We start from the raw sequence: 17,468 nt of genomic DNA on the forward strand, positions 1-17,468 counted from the left end.
CTTCTTAGGCTATGCTTTTCTTATGTTTTTCTTTTCTTCACCTACAAGTAATCAAAACAACCAATCAAAGTATCACAAAATTTACAAAGCTTAAAATTCATTTAAAACTAATTAATTTTAGTTTAAACTTCATGATTTTGTATCAATTAAAGGGTGGTTGATTGATTCAAAGAAACCATGCAATTTCACTCCAAACTGCTAACTTATAATACAAGAAAGTGCATAAAACCTAATAAAAACAAAGAAAAAGACTAGTAAAACTAGGCTAAGATGACTTGTCATCAATGGCCTTTTGGTCCTCTCTTATTTCATGGAGAATGATGGAGTGCTCTTGGTGCTCCACTCTTAGTTGCTCCATGTTAGAACTCAAATCTCCTAAAGAGGTGTTGAGTTGCTCCCAATAGTTATGTGGAGAAAAGTACATTCCTTGAGGTATCTCAGGAATTTCTTGATGAGGGACTTCCTCATACTCTTGTTGAGGTCCATGAGTGGGATCTCTTGTTTGCTCCATCCTTTTCTTAGTGATGGGCTTGTCTTCTTCAATGAGGATGTCTTCCTCTATGACAACTCCAGCTGAATTGCATAGGTGACAGATGAGATGAGGAAAGGCTAACCTTTCCAAAGTGGAGGGCTTGTTAGCCACCTTGTATAGTTCTAGAGATATGATCTCATGAACTTCAACTTCCTCTCCAATCATGATACTATGGATCATGATAGCCCGGTCCATAGTAACTTTAGACCGGTTGCTAGTAGGAATGATAGAGCGTTGGATGAACTCCAGCCATCCCCTAGCCACGAGTTTGAGGTCAGGCCTTCTTAATTGAACCGGCTTGCCTCTTAAGTCTCTCTTCCATTGAGCTCCTTCCACACAGATGTCCATGAGGACTTGGTCCAACCTTTGATCAAAGTTGACTCTTCTAGTGAAAGGATGAGGATCTCCTCGCATTATTGGCAAGTTGAATGCCAATCTTACAGTTTCCAGACTGAAATCCAAGTATTTCCCCCGAACCATTGTGAGCCAATTCTTTGGGTTCGGGTTCACACTTTGATCATGGTTCTTAGTGATCCATGCATTAGCATAGAACTCTTGAACCTTTAAGATTCCTACTTGTTGGATGGGGTTGGTGAGAGTTTCCCAACCTCTTCTTCGAATCTCACGTCGGATCTTTGGATATTCACTCTTTTTGAGCATGAAGGGGACTTCGGGGATCACCCTTTTCTTGGCCACAACTTCATAAGTGGTCTTGATGGATCTTTGAGATGAATCTCTCCATCTCCTATGACTCGGAGGTGGAAGCGATTGACTTTCCTTTCCTCTTTCTAGAGGTTTCTCCGGCCTTAGGTGCCATTAATGGTTATGGAAAAAGAAAAAGCAGAGCTTTTTCCACACCAAACTTAAAATGTTTGCTCGTCCTCGAGCAAAAAAAGAAAGAAAGGAGGAGAAGAAGAAGAAATGGAGGAGATGGAGGGGGTGATGGATTCGGCCAAGGGGGTTTAAGGGTGTATGATGTGTGAAATTGAAGGTGGTGAGGAGGGGTATTTATAGGGTAAGAAGGAGAGGGAATTCGTGTATGAGGGGTTGGATTTGGGAGGGGAATGGTTTGAATTTGAATGGTGAGGTAGGTGGAGTTTTATGATGGATGCATGTGAGTGGTAAAGAGATTACGGGGAAGAAGGTAGGATTTGATAGGTGAATGGTGTTTGGGGAAGAGGTGTTAATGTGATTGGTCAAGGGTATTTGGGGAAGAGTGTTACGGAAAGGTGTGAAGAGGAGAGAAGAAGAGATGGGGTAGGTGGGGATCCTGTGGGGTCTACAGATCCTGAGGTGTCAAGGAATTCTGCTCCCTGCACCTTTCTGGCGTTTAAACACCCTCTGTGTGCCATTTCTGGCATTTAACGCCAACTCTGCTACCTTTTCTGGCGTTAAACGCCAGGCTGATGCCCATTTCTGGCGTTTAATGCCCTCCAGACACCCTTTTCTGGCGTTAAACGACAGTCTGTCTGCCAATTCTGGCGTTTAACGCCAGCCATATGCCAGACACATTTTTCTGGCATTAAACGCCAGTCTGCCTACCAATTCTGGCATTTAACACCCAGAATGTTGCCAGACTGGGTGTTAAACACCCATTCTGCTATCCTTACTGGCGTTTAAACGCCAGTAAGACTGTCCTCCAGGGTGTGCTATTTTTGATACTGTTTTTTATTCCGCTTTAATTCTGCAGTTATTTTTGTGACTTCACATGATCATCAACCTAAAGAAAACATAAAATAACAATGGAAAACAAATAAATATAATTAAATAACATTCGGTTTCCTCCCAATAAGCGCTTCTTTAATGTCAATAGCTTGACAGTGAGCTCTTAGAGAGCTTCACAGAGACTCAGAGCTTAATGATGGCCTCCCAACACCAAACTTAGAAGTTGAGTGTGGGGCTCTGTTTGACTCTGTATTGAGAGAAGCTTTTCATGCTTCCTCTCCATGGTTACAAAAGAAGATCCTTGAGCCTTAAACACAAGGTAGTCCTCATTCAATTGAAAGACTAACTCTCCTCTGTCCACACCAATCATAGCTTTTGCTGTGGCTAGGAAGGGTCTTCCAAGGATAATGGATTCATCCTCTTCCTTCCCGGTGTCTAGGATTATGAAATCAGCAGGGATGTACAGGCCTTCAACCTTCACTAGGACATCCTCTACAAGTCCATAAGCCTGTTTCCTTGATTTGTCTACCAATTCTAGTGAGAATCTTGCAGCTTGTACCTCAAAGATCCCTAGTTTCTCCATTACAGAGAGTGGCATGAGGTTTATTCTTGACTCCAGGTCACACAGAGCCTTTTCAAAGGTCATGGTGCCTATGGTGCAAGGTATTAAGAAATTTCTGGGATCCAGTTTCTTCTGAGGTAATTTCAGTTGCCCCAAAGTATTCAGTTCATTGATGAGCAATGGAGGTTCATCCTCCTAAGTCTTATTACCAAATATCTTGGCATTCAGCTCCATGATTGCTCCTAGATATTGAGCAACTTTCTCTTCAACAATATCTTCATTCTTTTCAGAGGAAGAATACTCATCAGAGCTCATGAATGGCAACAGTAAGTTCAGTGGAATCTCTATGGTCTCTGTATGAGCCTCAGATTCCTTTGGTTCCTCATTAGGGAACTCCTTAGTGGTCAGTGGACGTCCATTGAGGTCCTCCTCACTGGAAATCACTGCTTCTTCGTCCTCTATAGGTTCGGCCATGTTGGGTATATTGATGGCCTTGCACTCTCTCTTTGGATTCTCTTCTATATTGCTTGGGAGAGTACTAGGAGGGATTTCAGTAACTCTTTTACTCAGCTGACTAATAAATTATTATTTTATGATTTATATTATGTTTAATTGAGTGATTTTATCAAGTCTTTACCCACTTATTCATATGATTAGCATGATATTACAATTCCTTCCCAAAATTGTTCCGTGGTTGAAAATTTGCTTCCTAGAAATCTTTTAATTATGTATTTTAATTCTCCTTTATACGATTCGATGCCATGATCCGTGTGTTAAGTGTTTCAGGCTTCATAAGGCAGGAATGGCTTAGAGAATGGAAAGGAAGCTTGCAAAAATGGAAGGAACACAAGAAACTAAGGAGATAACCAGCGAACACTGACGCGAGCGCATGGCTCACGTGAGCGCGCGAAATGAAGAAATCACAGCGATGCAAACGCGTGCCTGACGCGTACGCATGGATTGGAGTCTGCACGAATGATGCGAACATGTGGACGACGCGGACACGTGACAAGGAAAATTGCCGAATGACGCGAACGCGTGGACGAAGCATACGCGTGACCTGTGCGATCTGCAAAAATAACAGAATACGCTGGGGGCAATTTCGGGCCGCGTTTTAACCTAGTTCTCGGCCCAGAAACACATATTAAAGCCAGTGAACGTGAAAAGACTCAAGACGCTTCGACACACCCCCTTAGGCATCCACACACATTGAGATACATTGATATTAGGATTACTTTTAGTTTTAGATCTGAGTCTAGATTCGTTTTACATTGATAGTTTATGCTTTTGCTTTGGATTTTAGATGTTGAAGAATCATCACCTCCGTCGAAGTTATTACTTTAGTTTATTTTCTTATTCCTTTACTCTTTTCAGTTGATCATTGACTTTATTCAAATAAGTATGTTACATTTTGGATTTATTAATACATAGAATTGCTTTTACTTTTAATTAATTTTAAATTTCTATTTTATTTTATTTTATTCAATTATGTCCTCTTATATTTTTATGAATATTAATTCCATGTCAATGGAGTAGATTTTCTACTTGACATGGGGGTTGATTAAGAGGAGACACTTGAGTTGGAATGCTCAAGTGCTTAGTTAAATCGAACATTGTTGGCTAATTCTGTATCTACTAACGCTAGACCTTTTCAAGGGAAAGGACTAAGATCTGCGGATAAGAGTCAGTTCAATCACTTGACTTTCCTTTATTTAATAAGGGTTAACTAAGTGAAAACAATAACCTCATTACATTACACTTGAGAAGATTCCAACAAGGATAAAACTTCTAATTAATCAATTCCCCAGTGAAGGCTTTTTTATATTAATAATAATTCTTAGTTTTATTGCTTTAATTTACAATTATTTTAATTACTCATTACCCAACTCAAACCTTCTGGAAAATTTCTAATTAATAAATTAGCACTCTTTCCTACAACTCGTTGTGAGACAACCTGGGACTCATACTCCCAGTATTTTTAATTCTAATTTTTGTGACAACCCTTTTTAAATTGAGAAGGCGGATCTTAGCTGGTTGAGAACTGTACTTGCAACGCATTTTTTTTATTAATTTCTTAACTGGTCAATTTCCGCCACCATCAATTTTTGGCGCCGTTGCCGGGGAGTTACAATAGTGTGCTAGATTATGAATTAGTGTACATATTTTTATTTTATTTGCTTATTTTATTTTGTTACCATGAGCTATATGTCTTTCTCATTGAATGACGCGTTCATTGCCTGATCCGAGCTTAGCCGCTTTTGATCCTGAAATTGAAAGAACTCTTTCACGTATTAGGCGAGCTCGACGTCGGTTAGCTTCTGAGGGTGGTGAAGTGATTGTTATCGATTCAACATTCTCATCTGAGAGCGAATTTGAACCGCCATCTGAGAGCGTGACAAGATCCTTTACTACTGATTCAGTTAATTCCAGTGCAGATAACATGGCGGCACCTAGGAGGATTACTCTCCAGGAAGCTGGAGCGCCAGATTTTACACTGCAGCCGTATCAAGTGCATCACCCAACTCTAGCTGCAGATTTTGAACTAAAGACTACACTAATCAACTTGATACCCAAGTTTCATGGCTTACCTGCTCAAGAGCCTATTAAGCACCTTCGGGATTTCTAGACAGCCTGTTCTACTGTTAGGCGCAATGGTACAGATGAAACTTCTATTTTGTTAACTGCCTTCCCGTTTTCTCTTGAAGGAAAAGCAAGGGAGTGGTACTACTCCCAACTTGAAGCGACTGTTACCAACTGGGATATGCTTAGGAGAGAATTTTTGGAAAAATACTTTCCATCTGAAGTCACAGATAGACTGAGAAAAGAAATCTCCTGTATTATTCAGGGTGAATCAGAGACTCTCTATGAGTACTGGGAGCGTTTTAAGAACCTTCTAAACGCATGCCCCCATCACATGATTGATAGATTAGTATTGATCAGCTACTTCACTCAAGGCATGAACCCCCAGGATAAGACTACACTGAATGGTGCTAATAATGGTTCCCTGAAAAAGTACAGGACCGCAGATGAAGCATGGCAACTGATCAGCGACTTAGCTGACTCCACTAGAAATCACAGGCCGAGGCGTAGCCACTCAAAAGCTGTTGCAGAAATCTCCTCTAGCATTGAAACTACTGCTCTTACCCAAAGTATATGTGAAATGACCAACCTACTGAAACAGATGCAATTAAATCAACAACAAGCACATAAAGCTCAGCTTCTCCCACCACAGCAAAGCCAATAGTTGGTTCCACAAAGAGTATGCGGGATCTGTGCTGATTATAGTCATTATACTGATGAATGTCCGCAGCTCCAACAGGAAGACAACATTGTGGCAGCCACTCATAACTTCTATGACCGCCCAAATCAAGGATACAATCAACAAGGTGGCAACTACAACCAAGGTGGAAACTATAACCAAGGATGGCAAGACAACTCCAACCAAGGTTGGAGGGACAACTATAACAGAGGAGGCAGAGACAACAATGGAAACCAGAGGTGGAATAACAATAATAACAACAGACAGCAGAATCAGAACCAACCTTACAGAGCACCTCACCTAAGACATCCCCAAGGACCCCAGCACAACCAACAGCAGGTTCCTCAGATCACTTACTCCAATTCCTCATCAAATGATGAAATGCTCCGTTCTCTTACATAAGGGCAACAAGACATGCAGACGCAGCTGAACTCTACTTTAAATGGTCTAACTGCCACTTTACAAGCTCTTGTCTCCCGATTAGATTCATCACATAATTCCACTAACCAACCTTTAAGCTCCAGTGGAATTCCTTCTCAACCCCTACCTAATCCCAAGGGTGGCATCAATGCCATCACTTTAAGGTCCGGAACCACATTGCAGGAGAGGAACCATGAGGAGCCGAGCCCACCAGAACACGTCCCAGCTGAAGATGTGCTGGAAGTGGAAGATGTTGAAGAGGAAGAGGACATGCAAAACATAGTTGAAGAAGAAGCAGCTCAACCACAGAATGAAACATCAAAGGATGCAGAAGCTGCAAGTAATGCCATCCCTATCCCATTTCCACACCTTGCAAGGAAATCCAGGAAGCAGATGGAACTTGACCCCAAAATAGTAGAAATATTCAAAAAGGTTGAGGTAACTGTTCCCCTTTTTGATGTTATTCAGCAGGTACCTAAATATGCAAAGTTTCTAAAAGATTTGTGCATACATAAAGATAAAATCAATGAATTAGAAACTATTCCTTTAGATAGTTCTATATCTGCTTTAATGGGGGGTATACTTGAAACATATAGTGATCCAGGTCCATGTATGGTTAACTGTACCATTGGAGGTGTAATATTTTTTGACTGCATGTGTGATTTAGGAGCGTGTGTTAGTATAATGCCTTTGTCTATATATAATACTTTGAGGCTCCCTCCCTTAAAAAGGTTGGCAGCTCGTTTTGTGTTAGCAGATAAAAGCATTATTACAGTAGTTGGAATTACTGAAAATATATTAGTGAGCATTAAGGAGCTCACATTTTCCATTGACTTCTATATCCTGGAAATGCCCCCTAATAACACAGGAAGACCATCATCAATCCTGCTTAGAAGACCATTCCTGAATACTTCAAAGCACCCTCCAGAAGATCATTCTATCTTTCAGTACAACATTATTGATGAAACTGTGGCTGAAGTTCACCAAGAAAAAATGGAGGAGAAGCACATGGAGCAAAGTCCAAGTGTGGGGACACCTTCTGAACACAATGGGGACACTTTGCCGTTATCACTAGCCCCGAATGATCCAGAGCCTAGCTATGAGCAGAAATTAGAATTAAAGCCCCTTCCTCCACACCTCAAGTATGCTTACCTTGAGGATAATCAAAAATTCCCAGTTATCATTGCAAGGAAACTTACCTCTCAACAAGAAGAGCAACTGCTCAGTGTGCTGAGAAAACATAAGAAAGCAATCGGATGGAGTTTGGTGGATATAGTAGGCATCAGTCCCCAAGTTTGTGAGGACAGAATATTCTTAGAAGAGGGAGCAAAGCCTATCTGTCAGCCTCAAAGAAGATTGAATCCCACCATCTTAGAAGTTGTCAAGAAGGAAGTGACTAGGCTACTTGAAGCAGATATCATTTACCCCATCTCAGACAGTAAATGGGTCAGTCCAGACAAGTAGTGTCCAAGAAGTCTGGAGTCACAACAGTAAAGAATGAGCACGGAGAGCTCCTGACAACTAGAGTGCAGAATTCATGGAGAGTTTTCATTGACTATAGGCGTCTCAACCAAGCCACTCGTAAGGATCATTACCCCTTGCCATTTATTGATCAGATGCTTGATCGCCTGTCAGGTAAATCTCATTATTGTTTTTTAGATGGTTATACAGGATATTTTCAAATTCATATAGCTCTTGAAGATCAGGAGAAGACCACTTTTACATGTCCCTTTGGAATGTATGCTTATAAAAGAATACCTTTTGGCTTGTGTAATGCACCTGCTACTTTCCAAAGATGTATAATGAGTATCTTTTTAGATCTTATTGAGAACTGTATGGAAGTTTTTATGGATGATTTTAGCATATATGGTGATTCATTTAGCCTTTTCTTGGATAGTTTATCTAGAGTATTAGACAGGTGTGTTAGTACAAACCTTGTGTTAAATTTTGAGAAATGTCACTTTATGGTAAAACAAGGAATTGTACCAGGACATATTGTATCTAATACTGGTATTTTTGTAGATCCAGCAAAGGTGGATGTCATTTCTAGTTTACCTTACCCCTCCTTCGTGAGGGAAGTCTGTTCATTCCTTGGCCACGGAGGTTTTTACAGGAGATTCATTAAGGACTTCAGTAAGGTAGCATTGCCTTTATCCAGATTGCTGCAGAAAGCTATTGAGTTCGAGTTCAGTATGGATTGTATGCAGGCATTTGACAAGCTGAAGATCGCCCTAACTCAAGCTCCAATTGTGAGAGGACCAGACTGGAGCCAGTCATTTGAAATTATGTGTGATGCTTCCAACCGTGCAGTAGGAGCAGCGCTGGGTCAACGCGAAGGTAAGGATCCTTTTGTAATTGCTTATGCATCTAAGACTTTAGATGCTGCTCAATATAATTACACTACTACTGAAAAAGAGCTTCTAGCTATTGTTTTTGCTCTGGATGAATTCCAAGCCTATTTACTTGGTACTAAGGTAGTAGTGTACTCAGACCACTGATGAGCGGATAATTTATACGCTTTTTGGCATTATTTTTAGTATATTTTTAATATATTTTAGTTAATTTTTATTATATTTTTATTAGTTTTTAAATAAAAATCACATTTCTGGACTTTACTATGAGTTTGTGTATTTTTCTGTGATTTCAGGTATTTTCTGACTGAAATTGAGGGACCTGAGCAAAAATCTGATTCAGAGGCCGAAAAAGGACTGCAGATGCTGTTGGATTCTGACCTCCTTGCACTCAAAGTGAATTTTCTGGAGCTAGAAAATCCCAATTGGCACGCTCTCAATTGCGTTGGAAAGTAGACATCCTGGGCTTTCCAGCAATATATAATAGTCCATACTTTGCCCGAGATTTGATGGCCCAAACCGGCGTTCCAAGTTAGCATAGAAATTCTGGCGTCAAAACGCCAGAACTGGCATAAAAACTGGAGTTAAACGCCCAAACTGGCACAAAAGCTGGCGTTTAACTCCAAAAAAAGCCTCTACACGTGAAAGGTTCAATGCTCAACCCAAGCACATACCAAAGTGGGCCCGGAAAGTGGATTCTGCATCATTTACTCATTTCTGTAAACCCTAAGTTACTAGTTTTCTACAAATAGGACCTTTTGCTATTGTATTTTACACACTTGATCATACTTTTGATCTTGGTTCTTCGGGTTCCCTCTCTGGGGCTGAAGCCAATGATCACTATTATCACTTTTCTATTTTCAACGGTGGAGTTTCTACACACCATGGATTAAGGTTTGGAGCTCTGCTGTTCCTCATGAATTAATGCAAAGTACTATTGTTTTTCTATTTAATTCAAGCCTATTTCTTCTCTAAGATATACACTTGTTCTTCAACCTGACGAATGTGATGATCCGTGACACTCATCATCATTCTCACCTATGAACACGTTCCTGACAACCACTTCTGTTCTACTTGCAATAGCTTGAGTGCATATCTCTTAGCCTCCTGATTGATGATGCATGGTTGCCTCGCTTGACAACCGAGCCTTCCATTCCCTGAGATCAGAGTCTTTGTGGTGTAGGCTAGAATCAATTGGCAGCATTCTTGAGATCCGGAAAGTCTAAACCTTATCTATGGTATTCCGAGTAGGATCTGGGAAGGGATGACTATGACGAGCTTCAAACTCTCGAGTGTTGGGCATAGTGATAGACGCAAAAGGATTAATGGATCCTATTCCAACATGATCGAGAACCAACAGCTGATTAGCCGTGCGGTGACAACGCATTTGGACTATTTTCACTGAGATGATGGGAGGTAGCCATTGACAACGGTGAAACCCAACATAAGCTTGCCATGGAAATAAGTATAAATGATTGGAAGAAGGCAATAGGAAAGCAGAAGTTCAGAAGGAACAAAGCATCTTCATACGCTTATCTGAAATTCTCACCAATGAATTACATAAGTATCTTTATCCTATGTTATATTTTATTCATCTTTTAATTATCAATTCTCCATAACCATTTGAATCTGCCTGACTGAGATTTACAAGATGACCATAGCTTGCTTCAAGCCGACAATCTCTGTGGGATCGACCCTTACTCACGTAAGGTTTATTACTTGGACGACCCAGTGCACTTGCTGGTTAGTTGTGCGGAGTTGTGACAAAGAGTTGAGATTACAATTGTGTGTACCAAGCTGTTGGCGCCATTGATGATCACAATTTTGTGCACCAAGTTTTTGGCGCCGTTGCCGTGGATTGTTCGAGTTTGGACAACTGACGGTTTATCTTGTTGCTCAGATTAGGTAATTTTATTTTATGTTTAAGCTTTTTACTTTTCAATTTTTGAAAAATTTCAAAAAAAAATTTATATTATTTTGTTCTTCAGAACTTTTAAGAATGAATTCTAGAGTTTCATGATGATTTGTTGAAGTCTGGCTGGCTGTGAAGCCATGTCTAATCTTTTGGACCGAGGTTTCAACTTATCATCACAAGAGCTTGTTGATTTCTATCAATCTTGCTGTTGAAAGTAATGATTTGCTAAAGCTTGGCTGGCCATTGGCCATGTCTAGTGTTTTGGACTGAAGCTTTCACTGAAAGCTTGGCTGGCTAGTAAGCCATGTCTAATTCCTGTACCAGAGTTTTAGACTAACATTGCATGATTCCTGGAATTCTTATTAAGAATTTTGAATCTCTTTATTTTCTTTTCCAAATAATTTTTGAAAAATTACAAAAATTTTATAAAATCTTAAAATAAAAAATATTTTATGTTTCTTGTTTGAGTCTAGTGTCTAATTTTAAGTTTGGTGTCAATTGCATTCTTCTAATTTTTGAAAATTACATGCATTATGTTCTTCATTGATCTTTAAGTTATTCTTGATGATTTCCTTGCTCTGATCTTTAATCTCTCTTGTTTTGTGTGTTTTGTTGTTTTTCATGTGCATTCTCAATTTGTTAGTGTCTCTAATATGAAAATTTCTAAGTTTGGTGTCTTGCATGTATTGTTTATTTGATCTTAGTTTTTCATGATTTAGTTTTATTTTGTTGTTATTCTCTAAAAATTCCAAAAATATTTTTTCAAAACTATGTCTTTTCAAGTCAATAATACAGAGAATTGAAGATTCAGAACATTCAGCAGAGAAATTACACAGAAAAAGCTGGGCATTCAAAACGCTCGGTGAGGAAGGAAAACTGGCATTTAAACGCCAGCCAGGGTACCTGGCTGGGCGTTAAACACCTAAAAAGGTAGCATTTTGGGCGTTAAACGCCAGAATGGATGCCATTCTGGGCATTTAATGCCAGGAGGACATTAGAGGGAAGATTTTGTTTTTAATTCAAATCTTTTTCAAATTTTCATAATTTTTCAAAATCAAATCTTTTTCAAATCATATCTTTTCAAAATCAATTTCTTTCCAATTTTTTTAATTATCACTATTTTCGAAAATCTTTGCTACAATTAATGATTTAATTCAAAATTTTCAAGTTGTTATTTGCTTATTAAGAAAGGATCAAATTTTAATTCTAGAATCAGATCTTTTAATTTCCTATTAGTCAAGTAATCAACTTTAATTTTAGAAATTTCTTTTTTTAATTTGATTCTCAATCATATCTTCTCAATCATATCTTTTCAATCACATCATTTTCAAAATTAATTTTCAATTATATCTTTTTTATTTCTAATTTCAAAATCTTTTTCAAAAATTACTTAATTTCTTTTCCAATCTTAATTTTTGAAAATCATTTACCAAATTTTCAAAATTTCTTTTAATTATTTCAAAATCTTTTTACTTTAATTTCGAAAATTCTTCCCCTCTTCTCACCTCCTTCTATTTATGGACTAACACCCCTCCTCAATATACAATTCGAACTCTATCCCTCTTGATAAGTTCAAATTCTCTCTTCTCTACCTCATCCTTCTATTTTTGTTTTCCTCTAACACCTCAAGGAATCTCTATACTGTGACATAGAGGATTACATATTTTCTTCTCCTCTCTTTTCATATGAGTAGGAGCAAGGACAAGGGCATTCTTGTTGAAGCTGATCCTGAACCTGAAAGGACCTTGAAGAGAAAGCTAAAAGAAGCTAAAGTACAACTCTCTATAGAGGACCTAACAGAACTTTTCAAACAAGAAGAAGACATGACAGCTGAAAACAACAACAACAATGCACGGAAGGTGCTTGGTGAATTTACTGCACCTACTCCCAACTTCTATGGGAGAAGCATCTCAATCCCTCCCATTGGAGCAAACAACTTTGAGCTTAAGCCTCAATTAGTTTCTCTAATGCAACAGAATTGCAAGTTTCATGGACTTCCATTGGAAGATCTCCATCAGTTCTTAGCTAAATTCTTGCAAATCTGTGACACTGTCAAGACCAATAGGGTTGATCCCGAGGTCTATAGACTTATGCTTTTTCCCTTTGCTGTAAGAGACAGAGCTAGAACATGGTTGGATTCACAACCTAAAGAAAGCCTGAACTCTTGGGAAAAGCTAGTCAATGCCTTTGGTGCACAAATTGTGAATCAAACTTTTCACAACTCGTACCACTGACCAGCAAGTGCACTGGGTCGTCCAAGTAATACCTCACGTGAGTAAGGGTTGAATCCCACGGAGATTGTTGGTTTGAAGCAATCTATGGTTATCTTGTAAATCTTAGTCAGGAAGTCAATTATGTTTATCAGTCGAATTACGAATAAACAAGAGAGCATGGATTAAAGGTTACTTGTTATGCAGTAATGGAGAATATGTTGGAGTTTTGGAGATGCTTTGTCTTCTGAATCTCTGCTTTCCTCTGTCTTCTTGTTCACGCACGCACGTCCTCCTATGGCAAGCTGTATGTAGGGGTTCACCATCGTCAATGGCTACATCCCATCCTCTCAGTGAAGAATATGCTCACATGCTCTGTCACAGCACGGCTAATCATCTGTCGGTTCTCGATCATACTGGAATAGGATTCTTCCTCCTTTTTCGTCTGTCACTAACGCCCAGCACTCGCGAGTTTGAAGCTCGTCACAGTCATTCGATCATTGAATCCTACTCGGAATACCACAGACAAGGTTTAGACTTTCCGGATTCTCATGAATGCCGCCATCAGTTCTAGCTTATACCACGAAGATTCTAATTAAGAGATCTAAGAGATACTCATTCAATCGTATATAGAACGGAGGTGGTTGTCAGGCACACGTTCATGGTTTGAAGAAGGTGATGAGTGTCACAGATCATCACCTCCATCACAGTTAAGCGCGAATGAACTTCTTAGATAGGAACAAGCGTGTTTGAATGGAAAACAGAAATACTTGCATTAATTCATCGAGACACAGCAGAGCTCCTCACCCCCAACAATGGAGTTTAGAGACTCATGCCGTCAAAGAATACAAAGTTTTGATCTAAAATGTCATGAGGTACAAAATAAGTCTCTAAAAGTTGTTTAAATATTCAACTAGTAACCTAGGTTTATAGAAATTGAGTAAACTATGATAGATAGTGCAGAAATCCACTTCTGGGGCCCACTTGGTGTGTGCTGGGGCTGAGACTAAAGCTTCTCACGTGCATAAGGCTGTTTTGGGCGTTCAACGCCAGTTTTGGATCCTTTTGTGGCGTTGAACTCTAACTTTTGATCCTTTTCTGGCGCTGGACGCCAGAATTGGGCAGAGAATTGGTGTTGAACGCCAGTTTACATCGTCTATTCTTGAGCAAAGTATAGATTATTATATATTTCTGGAAAGCCCTGGATGTCTACTTTCCAACGCAATTGGAAGCGCGCCATTTCGAGTTTTGTAGCTCTAGAAAATCCACTTTGAGTGCAGGGAAGTTAGAATCCAACAGCATCAGCAGTCCTTTTTCAGCCTAAATCAGATTTTTGCTCAGCTCCCTCAATTTCAGCCAGAAAAATACCTAAAATTACAGAAAAACACAAAACTCATAGTAAAGTCCAGAAATATGAATTTTTCCTAAAAACTAATGGAAATAAACTAAAAACTGACTAAAACATACTAAAAACTATATGAAATTAACCCCAAAAAGCGTATAAAATATCCGCTCATCACAACACCAAACTTAAAATGTTGCTTGTCCTCAAGCAACTAGACAAATAAAATAGAAGACTAATAAGTTGAGAAGCAATAATATCTCAAAGTTTTTGAGTGAAGCTCAGATTCTAATTAGATGAGCGGGACTAGTAGCTTTTTGCTTCTGAACAGTTTTGGCATCTCACTTTATCCATTGAAGCTCAGAGTGATTGGCATCTATAGGAACTTATAATTCAGAGAGTGTTATTGATTCTCCTATTTCAGTGTGATGATTCTTGAACACAGCTATTTTATGAGTCTTGGCCGTGGCTCTAAGCACTTTATTTTCCAGTATTACCATCGGATACATAAATGCCACAGACACATAATTGGGTGAACCTTTTCAGATTGTGGCTCAGCTTTGCTAAAGCCCCCAATTAGAGGTGTCCAGGGTTCTTAAGCGCACTCTTCTTTTTGCTTTGGACCTTGACTTTAACCGCTCAGTCTCAAGTTCTCACTTGACACCTACACGCCACAAGCACGTGGTTAGGGACAGCTTGGTTTAGCCGCTTAGACCAGGATTTTATTCCTTTAGGCCCTCCTATCCACTGATGCTCAAAGCCTTGGGATCCTTTTTATTTGCCCTTGCCTTTTGGTTTTAAGGGTTATTGGCTTTTTGCTCTTGCCTCTTGGTTTTAAGAGCTTTTGGCTTTTTCTGCTTGCTTTTTCTTTTTCTTTCTATTTTTTTTCGCCTATTTTATTATATATATATATTTTTTTTCTGCAAGCTTTGTTCTTTGCTGCTTTTTCTTGCTTCAAGAATCATTTTTATGATTTTTCAGATTATCAATAACATGTCTCATGTTCATCATTCTTTCAAGAGCCAACATATTTAACAGTCTTAAACAACAAATTCAAAAGACATATGCACTGTTCAAGCATTCATTCAGAAGACAGAAAGCATTGCCACCACATGTTACTAATTAGAATTTTTCTTATTAAAAACTCAAAATTTTATTGCCTCTTATTCAAAAGATCTACTATTTTATTCATGTTTGCCGATGATGAGAAAAATAGACTATAACTTAATTGGGGATAAAATCAAAATAGACACTAATTACTACTAATGATCATGTAATGAAGACACAAACATAGATAAGCACTTAACATAGAGAAAACGAAAAACAGATAAAGTAAGAACAAGGAACGAGTCCACCTTAGTGATGATGGCATTTCCTTCTTGAGGAACCAATGATGTTCTTGAGCTCTTTTATGTCTCTTCCTTGTCTTTGTGGCTTGATTCCTAGTGATTTTTTGGTATTTCTATCCTCAGTTGCTTCCAATAATTATGTGGAGGGAAGTGCATCCCCTGAGGTATCTCAAGGATCTCTTGATTTGCAGCCACATGTTCTACCACTGAGCTATAGATCCTTCACATAATTGTTTTACCACACCAAACTTAGAATGTTGCTCGCCCTCGAGCAAAAGAAGAAGGAATAGATGAAGAAGAAGATGTGGAAAAAAAACTAGGATTATGAGGAGGGAAGGTGGGGATCCTATGGGGTCCACAGATCTTGAAATGATCCTGTGAGGTCCACAGATCTTGAGGTGTCAAGGCATTTACATCCCTGCACCAATTTAGGCATGCAAAATGCCCTTGCACACAACTCTGGGCGTTCAGCGCCAGGTTGGTGCCCATTTTGGGCGTTCAACACCCATTTACTAGCCATTTCTGGCGTTGAACACCAGAACCATGCTTGTTCTGGGTGTTCAGCGCCAGAACCATGCTCTGTTCTGGCGTTGAACGCCAGATAGGTGCTTCCTCCAGGGTGTGATTTTTCTTCTGCTGTTTTTGATTCCGTTTTCAATTTTTAATATTTATTTTGTGACTCCCCATGATCATGAACCTAATAAAACATGAAAAACCATGAAAATAAATAAAAATTGGGTTGCCTCCCAACAAGCGCTTCTTTAATGTCCTTAGCTGGACCTTGCTGAGCTTTTAATCTAGCTTCAACTTTGAGCACTCTTGCTCAACATTGCCTTCAAGATAGTGCTTGATTCTCTGTCCATTAACAATGAACTTCTTGTCAGAGTTAATATCTTGAAGCTCTACATAACCATATGGTGATACGCTTGTAATCACGTATGGTCCCCTCCACCGGGATTTCAATTTCCCGGGGAATAGCCTGAGTCTAGAGTTGAACAGCAGAACCTTCTGTCCTGGTTCAAAGATTCTAGATGACAGCTTTTTGTCATGCCACTTTTTTTATTTCTCTTTATAAAGCTTGGCATTTTTGAAAGCTGTGAATCTGAACTCCTCTAACTCATTTAGCTGGAGCAATCTTTTTTCTCCTGCTAATTTGGCATCAAAGTTTAGGAATCTGGTTGCCCAATAGGCCTTATGTTCCAGTTCCACGGGCAGGTGACATGCCTTACCATACACCAGTTGGTATGGAGAGGTCCCTATAGGGGTCTTGAATGCTGTTCTGTAAGCCCACAGAGCATCATCCAAGCTCTGTGCCCAATCCTTTCTACGGGTATTTACTGTCCGTTCTAGGATTCTCTTTAATTCTCTGTTAGAGACTTCAGCTTGCCCATTAGTTTGTGGATGATATGGAGTAGCCATCTTGTGGCGAATTCCATACCGAATCATGGCAGAGTAAAGCTGTTTATTGCAGAAGTGAGTGCCCCCATCACTGATTAGTACTTTAGGGACACCAAATCTGCTAAAGATATATTTTTGGAGGAACTTCAGCACTGTCTTAGTATCATTGGTGGGTGTGGCAATGGCCTCAACCCATTTTGATACATAGTCAACTGCCACCAGAATATAAGTGTTTGAGTATGATGGTGGGAAGGGTCCCATGAAGTCAATTCCCCATACGTCAAACAACTCAATTTCCAAGATTCCTTGTTGAGGCATGGCGTAACCATGAGGCAGATTACCAGATCTTTGGCAACTGTCACAGTTACGTACAAACTCTCGGGAATCTTTATAGAGTGTGGGCCAATAGAAGCCACATTGGAGGACCTTGGTTGTTGTTCGCTCACCTCCGAAATGGCCTCCATA

General features: G+C 39.4%; 1 non-coding gene across 1 annotated transcript; it reads right to left on the reverse strand.

The window, feature by feature from the left end:
- Positions 1-5,571: 5,571 nt before the first annotated feature.
- LOC148578250 (small nucleolar RNA R71) lies at positions 5,572-5,679 on the reverse strand. Its single transcript, XR_015904519.1, has one exon. It is a non-coding gene; the product is annotated as a small nucleolar RNA R71 (small nucleolar RNA).
- Positions 5,680-17,468: the final 11,789 nt, after the last annotated feature.

The sequence above is a fragment of the Arachis ipaensis genome, chromosome B1 (genome assembly GCF_059453495.1).
Source record: "Arachis ipaensis isolate K30076 ecotype BB chromosome B1, ASM5945349v1, whole genome shotgun sequence".
In the NCBI taxonomy this organism is placed as follows: domain Eukaryota; kingdom Viridiplantae; phylum Streptophyta; class Magnoliopsida; order Fabales; family Fabaceae; genus Arachis; species Arachis ipaensis.